Source organism: Manis pentadactyla, chromosome 14, assembly GCF_030020395.1.
Source record: "Manis pentadactyla isolate mManPen7 chromosome 14, mManPen7.hap1, whole genome shotgun sequence".
NCBI classification, from domain to species: domain Eukaryota; kingdom Metazoa; phylum Chordata; class Mammalia; order Pholidota; family Manidae; genus Manis; species Manis pentadactyla.
The window spans coordinates 60,565,460-60,578,789 of NC_080032.1; the positions used below are offsets into that span (position 1 = coordinate 60,565,460).

Here is a 13,330-nt window from a genome sequence, read left to right on the forward strand (position 1 = left end):
ACTTTGAGGTCCAGATAAGCCCTTAGTTGCCCAGGTAATTACTCATTGATATGGAGATGAACTTCTCTCCACCACTGAGGATATGCAAATAGAGTAAAGCTGGTGAGATATGGAAATATTATAATTTTACTCACACAGAGGTCAAGAGGATTTCCGGAATCAGGTCTGATTATTAGTGGTGCCACTGTACTTGTTGATAGTATTAAATGTCTTTTAAGTCTTCACCCCATATTTTCCAACAGGAATTAAAAAATGTCTCAGCTGTATCTGAGCACAGATACAGGCACTGATGAAAGTGTGTTACTAATATTCAAAATATCTTTTTCCTGGTCTTTCCCCCAAGCTGCTATGGTACTGTGTTCTGTTGCTAGAACAGAATAACCTGAGAAAGGATCTTCCATTCCAAAGTATTTTTATTTTATTTTATTTTGTTATCATTAATCTACAATTACATGAAGAACATTATGTTTACTAGGCTCTCCCCTACCCCAAGTCCCCCCTACAAACCCCATTACAGTCACTGTCCATCAGCATAGTAAGATGTTGTAGAATCACTACCTGACTTCTCTGTGTTGCAAAGCCCTCCCCTTTACCCCACCCCCCACATTATACATGCTAATCATAATACCCCATTTCTTCTTCCCCGCCCTTATCCCTTCCTACCCTCCCATTCTCCCCAGTCTCTTTCCCTTTGTAACTGTTAGTCCATTCTTGGGTTCTGTGATTCTGCTGCTGTTTTGTTCCTTCAGTTTTTCTTTTGTTCTTATACTCCACAGATGAGTGAAATCATTTGGTATTTGTCTTTCTCTGCTTGGCTTATTTCACTGAGCATAATACCCTCTAGCTCCATACATGTTGTTGCAAATGGTAGGACTTGTTTTCTTCTTATGACTGAATAATATTTCATTGTGTATATGTACCACCTCTTCTGTATTAATTCATCTACTGATGGACACTTAGGTTGCTTCCATTTCTTGGCTATTGTAAATAGTGCAGCAACAAACATAGGGGTGCATCTGTCTTTTTCAAACTGGAGTGCTGCATCCTTAGGGTAAATTCCTAGAAGTGGAATTCCTGGGTCAAATGGTAAGTCTATTTTGAGCATTATGAGGAACCTCCATATTGCTTTCCACAATGGTTGAACTAATTTACATTCCCACCAGCAGTGTAGGAGGGTTCCCCTTCCTCCACAACCTCACCAACATTTGTTGTTGTTTGTCTTTTGGATGGTAGCCATCCTTACTGGTGTGAGGTGATATCTCATTGTGGTTTTAATTTGCATTTCTCTGATAACTAGCGATGTGGAGCATCTTTTCATGTGTCTCCTGGCCATCTGAATTTCTTCTTTGGAGAACTGTCTGTTCAGCTCCTCAGCCCATTTTTTAATAGGATTATTTGGTTTTTGTTTGTTGAGGTGGGTGAGCTCTTTATATATTTTGGGTGTCAAGCCTTTATCAGATCTGTCATTTACGAATATATTCTCCCATACTGTAGGGTACCTTTTTGTTCTATTGATGGTGTCCTTTGCTGTACAGAAGCTTTTCAGCTTGATGTAGTCCCACTTGTTCATTTTGCTTTGGCTATTCAGGGTCTTTGGTGTTTCCATATAAATATTTGAACTATTTGTTCCAGTTCGTTGAAGAATGTTGTTGGTAATTTGATAGGGATTGCATTAAATCTGTATATTGCTTTGGGCAGGATGGCCATTTTAACAATATTAAATCTTCCTAGCCAAGAGCATGGGATGAGTTTCCATTTGTTAGTGTCCTCTTTAGCTTCTCTTAAGAGTGTCTTGTAGTTTTCAGGGCATAGGTCTTTCACTTCTTTGGTTAGGTTTATTCCTAGGTATTTTATTCTTTTTGATGCAATGGTGAATGGAATTGTTTTCCTGATTTCTCTTTCTATTGGCTCATTGTTAGTGTATAGGAAAGCCAGAGATTTCTGTGTGTTAATTTTGTATCCTGCAACTTTACTGTGTTCTGACATCAGTTCTAGTCATTTTGGAGTGGAGTCTTCAGGGTTTTTATGTACAATATCATGTCATCTGCAAATAGTGACAGTTTAACTTCTTCTTTACCAATCTGGATTCCTTGTATTTCTTTGTTTTGTCTAATTGATGTGACTAGGACCCCCAGTACTATGTTAAATAACAGTGGGGAGAGTAGGCATCCCTATCTACTTCCTGATCTCAGAGGAAAAGCTTTCAGCTTCTCGCTGTTCAGTATGATGTTAGCTGTGTGTTTATTATATGTGGCCTTTATTATGTTGAGGTACCTGCCCTCTATACCCATTTTGCTGAGAGTTTTTATCATGAATGGATGTTGAATTTTGTCGAATGCTTTTTCAGCATCTATGGAGATGATCATGTGGTTTTTGTCCTTTTTTTTGTTGATGTGGTTGATGATGTTGATGGATTTTCAAATGTTGTACCATCCTTGCATCCCTGGGATGAATCCCACTTGGTCGTGGTATATGATCCTTTTGATATGTTTTTGAATTCGGTTTACTAATATTTTATTGAGTATTTTTGCATCTACGTTCATCAGGGATATTGGTCTGTAATTTTCTTTTTTGGTAGGGTCTTTGCCTGGTTTTGGTACTAGGGTGATGTTGGCTTCATAGAATGAGTTTGGGAGTATTCTCTCCTCTTCTATTTTTTGGAAAACTTTAAGGAGAATGGGTATATATTTATCTTCTCTGTATGTCTGATAAAATTCCTAGGTAAATCCTTCTGGCCCAGGGGTTTTGTTCTTCGGTAGTTTTTTTTATTATTGCTTCAATTTCTTTGCTGGTAATTGGTTTGTTCAGATTTTCTGTTTCTTTCTGGGTCAGTCTTGGAAGGTTGTATTTTTCTAGGAAGCTGTCCATTTCTTCTAGGTTTTCCAGCTTCTTAGCATATAGGTTTTCATAGTAGTCTCTAATAATTCTTTGTATTTCTGTTGGGTCCGTCATGATTTTTCCTTTCCCATTTCTGATTCTGTTGATGTGTGTTGATTCTCTTTTTCTCTTAATAAGTCTGGCTAGAGGCTTATCTATTTTGTTTATTTTCTCAAAGAACCAGCTCTTGGTTTCATTGATTTTTTCTATTGTTTTATTCTTCTCAATTTTGTTTATTTCTTCTCTGATCTTTATTATGTCTCTCCTTCTGCTGACTTTAGGCCTCACTTGTTTTTCTTTTTCCAATTTTGATAATTGTGATATTAGACTATTCATTTGGGTTTGTTCTTCCTTCTTTAAATATGCCTGGATTGCTATATACTTTCCTCTTAAGACTACTTTCACTGTGTCCCACAGAAGTTGGGGCTTTGTGTTGTTGTTGTCATTTATTTCCATATATTGCTGGATCTCCATTTTAATTTGGTCATTGATCCATTGACTATTTAGAAGCGTGTTGTTAAGCCTCCATGTGTTTGTGAGCCTTTTTGCTGTCTTGGTACAATTTATTTATAGTTTTATACCTTTGCAGTCTGAAAAGTTGGTTGGTAGAATTTCAATCTTTTTGAATTTACTGAGGCTCTTTTTGTGGCCTAGTATGTGGTCTATTCTGGAGAATGTTCCATGTGCACTTGAGAAGAATGTGTATCCTGTTGCTTTTGGGTGTAGAGTTCTATAGATGTCTATTAGGTCCATCTGTTCTAGTGTGTTGTTCAGTGCCTCTGTGTCCTTACTTATTTTCTGTCTGGTGGATCTGTCCTTTGGAATGAATGGTGTGTTGAAGTCTCCTAGAGTGAATGCATTGCCGTCTATTTCCTCCTTTAGTTCTGTTAGTATTTGTTTCACATACGCTGGTGCTCCTGTGTTGGGTGCATATATATTTGTAATGGTTATATCCTCTTGTTGGACTGAGCCCTTTATCATTATGTAATGTCCTTCTTTATCTCTTGTTATTTTCTTTGTTTTGAAGTCTATTTTGTCTGATACTAGTACTGCCACACCTGCTTTTTTCTCCGTATTGATTGCTTGAAATATCTTTTTCCATCCCTTGACTTTTAGTCTGTGCATGTCATTGGGTTTGAGGTGAGTCTCTTGTAAGCAGCATATAGATGGGTCTTGTTTTTTTATCCATTCAGTGACTCTATGTCTTTTGATTGGTGCATTCAGTCCATTTACATTTAGGGTGATTATCGATAGGTATGTACTCATTGCCATTTCAGGCTTTAGATTCGTGGTTGCCAAACATTCCAGATTACTTTCCTTACTATCTAAGAGTCTAACTTAACTCACTTAGTATGCTGTTACAAGCACAATCTAAAGGTTCTTTTCTATTTCTCCTCCTTCATTCTTTATATATTAGGTATCAAATTCTGTACTTTTTGTCTATCCCTTGATTGACTTTGGGGATAGTCAATTTAATTTTGCATTTGCCTCACAATCAGCTGCTCCACCCTCCCTACCATGATTTTACTACCTCTGGTGACAGCTGTCCAACCCTAGGAACACTTCCATCTATAGCAGTCCCTCCGAAATAGACTGCAGAGATGTTTTGTGGGAGATAAACTCTCTCAGCTTTTGCTTATCTGGAAATTGTTTTATCCCTCCTTTAAATTTAAATGATAATCTTGCTGGATAAAGTAGTCTTGGTTCCAGGCCCTTCTGCTTCATGGCATTTAATACTGCATGCCACTCGCTTCTGGCCTTTATGGTTTCTGCTGAGAAGTCTGATTTTAGCCTGATGGGCTTTCCTTTGTATGTGATCTTATTTCTGCCTCTGGCTGCTTTTAACAGCCTGTCCTTATCCTTGATCTTTCTCATTTTAATTTCTATGTGTCTTGCTGTTGTCTTCCTTGGGTCCCTTATGTTGGGGGATCTGTGGATCTCCATGGTCTGACAGACTATGTCCTTTTCCAGATTGGGGAAGTTTTCAGCAACTACCTCCTCAGAGACACTTTCTATCCATTTCTCTCTCTTCTTCTTCTTCTGGTATCCCTATAATGCAAATATTGTTCCACTTGGAATGGTCACACAGTTCTCTCAATATTCTTTCATTTTTAGAGATCCTTTTTTCTCTCTGTGCCTCAGCTTCTTTGTATTCCTCTTCTCTAGTTTCTATTTCATTTATTGTCTCCTCCACCATATCCAACCTGCTTTTAATACCCTCCATCGTGTTCTTTAATGATTGGATCTCTGACCTGAATTCATTCCTGAGTTCTTGGATGTCTTTCCGTACCTCCATTAGGATGTTGATGATTTTTATTTTGAACTCCCTTTCAGGAAGCGTCACGAGGTCCATCTCATTTAAATCTTTCTCGGGAGTTGTATTAACAATTTTACTCTGGACAAGGTTCCTTTGGCATTTCGTGTTTGTATGTGACGCCATCTAGTGTCCAGAAGGTCTATTCTGGAGCTGCTCAGCCCCTGAAGCAATGTCTGCAGTCGCAGGAGAGCGGTCCTGGTGCCTGCAGGGGAAAAGGAGCTGTTCTCCACCTTCTGGCTGCTATGCCTGTCTCCACTGCCTGAGCCAGTGGGCCGGTCACACAGATATAAGTTTTTGTCCCAGAGCAGCCAGATATGGATCCCTGCTTTCCACAAGCGGCCAGAATCCCAGTCTCCCCAGGAACTCTGCCTGTATTAACTTTCCAACCCAGTAGTCATGCGAGTCTCATGAAAGAATCATGAAATGTAGGTTTGTGCTCCCAGAGCAGATCTCTGGAGCTAGGTATTCAGCAGTCCCAAGCCTTCCACTCCCTCCCTGCTCCGTTTGTCTTTCTCCCGCCGGTGAGCTGGGGTGGGGGAGGGGCTCAGGTCCCGCTGAGCCACAGCTCTGGTACGTTACCTGGTTCACTGAGGTCTGCTCTTTTCTCCAGGTGTGTGCAGTCTGATGCCATCCTCTTTCCTGTTGCTCTCTCAGGATTAGTTGTGCCAATTAAATTTTCTAATTGTATCCAGTTTTAGGAGGAAGCCTCTGTCTCTCTTCTCATGCCGCCATCTTTAATCCACAGTCGCAAAGTACTTTTTAATCACAGCATTTCCTGCCACTGTGTTTATGCATTTGAGGTTAACCAAGTGAGCAGGCTCTTCTCTGACCACAGCCTTTTGAGAAGAAAGTCCTCTGTAGCCAAAACCATGTAACTTGTATTCTAGACCATCTAGGTTACCAGATGTGTCTAACAAATATTTGGCCAAAATTTTCTTCTGCTTTCTGGAATGTGTGGCCCCTTTGACTGGATACCAGGACTGAGATATAAGAAGAATCTCAGTCCAGTTTGGAGGCCAGTAACACTCTGGATCTGTGTTTTCCACTACAAAGAGCATTTCCTTGGGGAATAACACAGCCTTTGGGAACAGCTTTTATTTCTATTGTAATATACTCATCACATTTCTCAAGAATGTAGTTGCATCCCTCTTCATTTAAGACATTAATTGTCTTGGAAATGCTCTCCACACCTGCTTGGCATCCTAGAATTTCTCTTTGGTCACTACGTTGCCTTTAAAGTACTTACTAAGAATGTACCGCAGTCCATAAAACACTGTTTCATTGAATTACACCTTCCTCACTGTGGAGTTTTCTGTCTTCTTTTCACGGCATTCACAGTAGGAATAAATGTTGCTTGTGCTGGATGGGTATTATTTATAGGGAGCACCACTGTAGTAGTTGGTAGCCAGGAGGATGTTGAACTGGGCCTTTGCCTCAGCATTCACTTCAGCCTGGAGATGGGGGAGCAGAGCATTGTGGGCTGCCCAGAGCGGAAGCCAAGGACAGAAAGGGGCATCACCACACTCCTTACTGGAGTCCTGGCTCCAGAGGAGTGAGAGCAGGAGAGGAGGGAGGAAGTGAGCGGGAGGTGCCAGAGGGCAGGCCCTGCAGCTCTGCCGCGGGTGACAGTGGCAGTGGCTCACAGCATTTACTGTCTTTGACTCTTTAAAATGAAGTTTAATGTGTGTCTGTGTGGCCCTTTATGGCTTCAACTTATCTGGGTCGATTGGGCCTCATGTATCTGGATGTCCATTTCTGAATTCTCCATGTTTGGGAAGGCTGTAAGGCTGGAGGCACCAGAGGCAGGAAAGCGAGGACAGTGCAAATGGAGCAAAGACAGTACCAAATAGCTCTGTGCCATATGAGGAAGGAACAGACAGCTCTTCCTGGATTCCAGTCCCATGAAGTGCCGACAAACCCCAGATGCAGACTCCCTCCATCCAGAAGGAGGATACCTCTGGCTGTCCATCACCCAACCCTGAGCCAATAAAAATTCCCCACATACCCCTGGCCCAGCCCACTTACCCCTCCCTTCCCTGTGCTTATAAAAGCTCCTGCTTGTCTGGTTGGGCACAACTTCTCTGGCCTGTGTCTGTGCAAACTGGTGAATCTCACCTGGGATTGTACTCAAATAAACTGCCTGGCCTTTTGTTGCCTCTTGTTGCCTGCTCATTTAAGTTAAAATTTATCTGGCATTTGGTGCTGAAACCCGGAAAGGAGCATGAGCGCAGGGCCCCAACAGGCCATCGGTGGCCCTGTCCCCTCCTTCCCCGACCTGGGACCTCAGCCTGCTCTTCGTTGAGTCCCTCATTTTCCCCTGGTCTGTTTCCCTTCCTAACTCCTTTTCACCTGGTCCGTTTGAAATCGTAGCTATGTCCAGGTTGGGGCATCCGGCCCATCCTCTGTGGGCATCCAGCCCGCCCCTGGCCCTGCGGTGTGGGAGATGTCTTTCACCCAGGCTCCTAGGACATCTCCCCTGACTTGCCGCACTTGGGACTCTGGGCGCTCCTCTCAGCGGGATTAGTTAGGAGGGAGTGGCACAGACATGGGGAACCAGCCCTCAAAAGCAGAGGTTCAGACCCCACTGTGGTGTCTCATTTCTAATTTGGCTACTCTATATTTGTCCCGGGAAGTTCGCAAATGGAAGCTAGTCTTTCTTTGCTCTCAGGCCGGGCCTCAGTATCCCTTGGACAATCAATCTCGCTGGCCCCCTGAGGGAACTTTCGATTTTGTCCTCCTCACCGACTTGACTAATTATTGCCACCAGAGTGGAAAATGGGGTGAAATCCCATATGTGCAGGCTTTTTGGACTTTGCGCGCCTGCCTAGATCTGTGTGTTAAGTGTACCCCTTCCCAAGTTTTGTTGGCCCAGGCCTCCACCAAGGATCGCCCATCTCTACTGCTCCTATTACTGGGAGGCCCTTCTCTGATGGACTCGGCAGAGGATCTCAGCTACCCCACCTCCCGCTCCTCCAGGCCCACCGTGGGGGCCAGCTCCCTTCCTCAATGTTCATCTTGTTCCCCTTCTCTTCCCACCTCTCTGCCATCTTGTTCCCCTTCTCTTCCAGTCATGCCGCCATCTTGCGCCACAGGTGCCGACTCCACTTCGGAAAAAACAGACAAAACTCCCCCATATCCTGGTCCCCAGCCTTCAAGTTCCACATAGATTCCCAGGTTGTATTCCCCACTGCCAGTGTCGCCTCCACCGTTCCCTCCTTCAAACCTGCCTCCGTCTTACTCACCGCGGCTAGCGCCCAAATGGTCTAGCCTCCTGTAACCCACTCTAAGTCACAGCGGTCTTAAGCTCATGTGATGGCTCCTTTGAGAGAGGTAGCAGGGGCTGAAGGGGTAATGCAGGTTCATGTTCCCTTTTCCCTGGCAGACTTGTCCCAAGTGGAACAGCAATCGGGGTCCTTCTCCTCCAACCCCGTAATGTTCACTAAACAGTTTAAATATCTTACTCGAGCTTACAAGCTCACCTGGCATGACGTACATGTAGTCCTCCAATCCACTCTAACCCCAGAGGAATATGACTGTGTCACGGTGGCAGCACAGCACTATGCCAATGAGGCCCATGCCACAGATGAACAGGAACGTATGGGAAGAGAGGCTGTTCCTCTACAAGAACCCCTGTGGGATTATAATTCTCCTGAGGGTGAGGCATGCCGGGATCGCATGGTTCACTACTTGTTGGCGGGTATGAACTCAACCACTCAAAAGACCACCAATTACGATAAGCTTAGAGAGATTACCCAGAGGCCTGATGAAAACCTGTCATAATTCCTCAAGTGCCTAGAGAAACCCTAGGGGCTTTTACTAAGATTGACCTGGCCTGAGCGTTAGGTTCCTCTCTCCTGGCCATGCATTTTATAACTCAGTCAGCTCCCAACATCAGTCGCAAGCTTAAAAAGGCTGAAGGTGGTCCCCAGACCCCTCTAGGAGACCTGGTAAATATGGCATTTAAAGTTTTTCATGCCTGAGAGGATAAGAGCGAGAGGAGGTCAGCTGCCTGAATGGCAGAACACACTCACGGCATAACAGCTGCTTTGCGGCTGGCTAGTGGGGATCGTTGGGGTGTCCCTGAAGATCAACTCGAACCTCTGGGCCCTTGCTTTTGGTGTGGCGAAGAAGGGCACTGGGCACAGAAGTGCCCCAACCAACCATGCAGACTGACTAAACCGTGCCCCAGCTGCGGTAAGTGAGGTCATTGGAAAGTAGACTGTCCACTAGGGGGTAGTCCTCCTCTGGCAGCAGAGCCCTGCCAGGGGCAGATGCCCTCGAAAAACTACCCTTCAGGCCTGCTGGGCATCCTCAAAGATTTAAGATGCCTGGACTCGACAGCCTGATCACCCTCACCAAGCCCAGGGCCAAGCTGTGGGTAGTGGGTAGGCCCATCTCCTTCTTGGTGGACATGGGGGATACCTACTCTGTTCTCCCCTCCTTTAAAGGGCCTTTATATCCTGCTAGAGTCTCCGTAGTTGGGGTCATGGGAACCCTCTCCAGACCTTTAGAGATGGGCCCAGTGGCCTGCACCTTCCAAGGCATCCCGTTTACCCATTCCTTTCTGGTCATGCCTTCCTGTCCTACCCCTCTGTTAGGACGGGATTTGCTCTATAAGTTAGGAGCCTCTATTTCCCTCCCACCTTTTGAATGCTTACAGGATGCCAGAAGTTCCCTCATTGCTTTGGTCGGCGAAGGGGGGTTGGACGACGGGGACCTGAGTCTCCCAACTCCTTGGACTGCTGTCAATCCGGTAGTGTGGGACATCTCCACCCCTGTAGTGGCAAACCACCACACCCCAGTTTTAATACACCTTAAGGACCTATCCCTCTTCCCTTCTCGGCCTCAATTTCCTATTTCACAGGCTCACCGAAAGGGACTACAGCCTATTGTTCATTGTCTGCTCTCTCAGGGCTTTTAGTACCTACTAACTCTCCATGTAATACTCCCATCTTGCCAGTAAAAAAGCTTTCTGGAGCGTATCGCCTCATTCAAGACCTCCAAATAATTAACGAGGCCGTTATTCCCTTACACCCAGTGGTGCCTAACCCATAGACTGTTCTGTCTCAGGTCCCTTCCGGTACCTCTCATTTTACTGTACTGGACCTTAAAGATGCCTTTTTCACTATACCTCTCCACTCAGACTCGCAGCCGCTATTTGCCTTCACGTGGGAAGACCCTGACACCCGTCAGTCTAGACAGTTAACCTGGACAGTTCTGGTTGTAGAGATAGCCCCCATCATTTTGGACAGGCCCTGGCAGAGGACCTCTCACGACATTCAACGGGCGAGAGTACTCTCCTCCAATACGTGGATGATTTTTTACTTTGCAGCCCCTCAAAGGAGACCTTGGTTCTAGACACCACGTCTCTTCTTAATTTCCTGGCAGACATGGGATACAGGGTATCCCCTGCCAAAGCACAGCTGTCTCTATCTCAGGTTACATACCTCGGGCTAGCTCTAACTCCCACCACTAGAGCCCTAACGGCGGACTGAGTGGCTGCAATTAAAGCTCTCTTGCCACCTACTTCAGGAGCCGAGGTACTGTCCTTTCTAGGATTGGTAGGGTTTTTCAGACACTGGGTGTCTAACATTGCCCTTCTGGCCAGACCGCTTTGTGCGGCTGCCACAGAGACTCCTACTGTGGCACAGAGACTCCTACCTGCTAACTTCACCCACTGAAGAAGCTTCTGCTTTCAATCAGTTGCGAGATGCGTTACTCTCATCCCCTCCATTGATGCTCCCCGACCTAACTAAGCCCTTTACCGTATATACAGCAGAGAGGGCAGGGGTGGCAACCGGGGTGCTGGTACAGCCAGTAGGGCCAGGGAACCGTCCCATTGCCTTTCTCTCCAAACAGATACCACTGCCAGAGGGTGGCAGCCTTGCCTCCCAGCCCTGGCAGCTGCGGGAAGTCTGGCCCAAGAAGCTCTGAAATTAACTCTCCAACAGCCCATCACTCTGTATTCCCCACACCGGTTACAGGATCTTTTGGGTCATAAATCCCTGGCCTCCTTGAGTCCTTCAAGAGTACAAGAATTCCATCTTCTGTTCATTGAACATCCACAGGTAACCCTACAAGTTTCGCCACCCCTTAACCTAGCCTCCTTGCTTCCCGTCAGTGATCAGGCGGATCACTCCACTCATTCCTGTGTGGAGATTGTAGAGGCTCTTAGAAAACCTAGAGAGGGCCTACAAGACGTGCCCCTCGAAAACCCTGACTTGACTTTTTTCATGGACAGAAACTCAGTGAAAGAAAGTGATGGGGTGCGAAGGGTGGCCTATGCAGTGGTGACTCTGTCGCAGGTGATAGAAGCAAACCTACTCCCATCTGGGACCACCTCCAGAAAGCCGAATTAGTGGCTATTACCCGGGCGTTTCAGCTGACAGCCGGGAAGAGGACCACAATTTATACTGACTCTAAATATGCCTTCCTAATTACACACACTCATGCTGTGATTTGGAAGGAAAGGGGCTTCCTTACCACTAAGGGAACCCCGATCATCAATGTCAGGGCTATCAGCCACCTGCTACAGGCCCTACAGGACCCCAAGGAGGTGGCCATCATGCATTGTAAAGGGCATGAAACTGGAAATGATCCAGTAACCAGGGGTAAATGCGTTGGCAGATGCCACGGCCTGACATCCGGGTCTAGCCAACCCTCTGTGCTGTTTCTTTCCCCCTCTCTATTGCCCCAATACCCTGATGATGAACAGTGACTGCTTCTATATCAAGGAGGGATGTTGGGAGATCAGGGATGGATATATCTCAGGGGACGAATTGCCTGCCCCCAAGCCCAAGGCCAAGATATCATATCCAAAATTCATCAGTTTCTACACATCGGGCCAGAGGCTATACACTGGTTTCTATCCCCCATATTTGCCCCTTATGGTCTCTGCAAGGCAATAGATCAGGTGCACCAGACCTGCACTACTTGTCATCGCGTCTCATCTCAAGGTGCTCTAAAGGCCCGGATGGCCCTCCACCAGATGAGAGGAATGATCCCCGGACAGGACTGGCAGGTCGATTTCACCCATATGCCTAGGCATAAAAAGCTCCGATGTTTACTAGTTCTGGTTGATACCTTTTCAGGGTGGACTGAGGCCTTCCCCACCTACTGAGAAACTGCATCAGTGGTGGCGCAGGTGCTGGTAGAACACATCGTTCCACGTCTCGGGCTCCCCATTTCACTCCAATCCAATAACGGACCTGCCTTCATCTCCCGGATCACTCAGCTAACAGCTGAGGCTCTCAGTATCACCTGGAACCTCCATATACCCTATCAACCCCAATTGTCGGGTAAGGTCAAAAGGGCTAATGGTCTCTTATAAGACCAACTAAGCTGTCTCTGGAGGTAAAGCACTCGTGGCCCGATCTTCTCCCTATTGCTCTTGCTCGACTGCGTGCTGCCCCCCGGGAACATGTTGGGCTAAGCGCATTTGAGCTAATGTATGGCAGGTCCTTCTTACTGAGCACAGGCCTGCCCGCTACCTCTCCTCCTTTGGCCTCCTACCTTCCTTACTTTTCACTGTTGAGACATCTTCTCAGAGAACACGCAGACCAGCTCCTATCCCAACCTACGTCATCCAGCAACCCAGAAAATGCAGCGATCCTTCAGCCAGGAGATGAGGTACTTTTAAGAGAACTCCAGCCTTGATCGCTCCAGCCTTGCTGGACAGGACCATGCACTGTAATCCTCACAACCTCCACTGCTGCCAAACTATTGGGACACCCTGTGTGGTACCATATTTCCCAACTAAAAAGATCCCCTCACCCCGATGATGTTTGGCAGGTGGAATGAGTTGGACCTCTATGGATCCAACTCTGACGGGCTCCTCGTCCTACTCCTCCTCCTACATAGTGGAGTGGCCTCACCTCCTCCCATCAGGTATCGATTTGAGGCCACCCAAAGATACACCATAGAAAATGGACAGGTAGAGGAGAGGATAGGGACAGCTTTCTATGAGGTTAACAATTGTCAGTCCGTAATTGCCCTCCTTCTTAACCAAGTTTGGTGCCCTAATGGGGAGACACCTACCCACATGGCCCTCTGCTTCACCTTTCAACAAACAGGAAAGTGCAAAACACAGTGGGTCAAGGAAAATTTTGTGTGCCCCTGGGCCTCCTGTGTCATGAA

At 46.0% G+C, this 13,330-nt stretch overlaps 1 pseudogene; it reads right to left on the minus strand.

The window, feature by feature from the left end:
• Positions 1 to 5,436: 5,436 nt before the first annotated feature.
• LOC118923180 (nicotinamide phosphoribosyltransferase-like) lies at positions 5,437 to 9,961 on the minus strand (annotated as a pseudogene).
• Between the last annotated feature and the right edge of the window lie 3,369 nt (positions 9,962 to 13,330).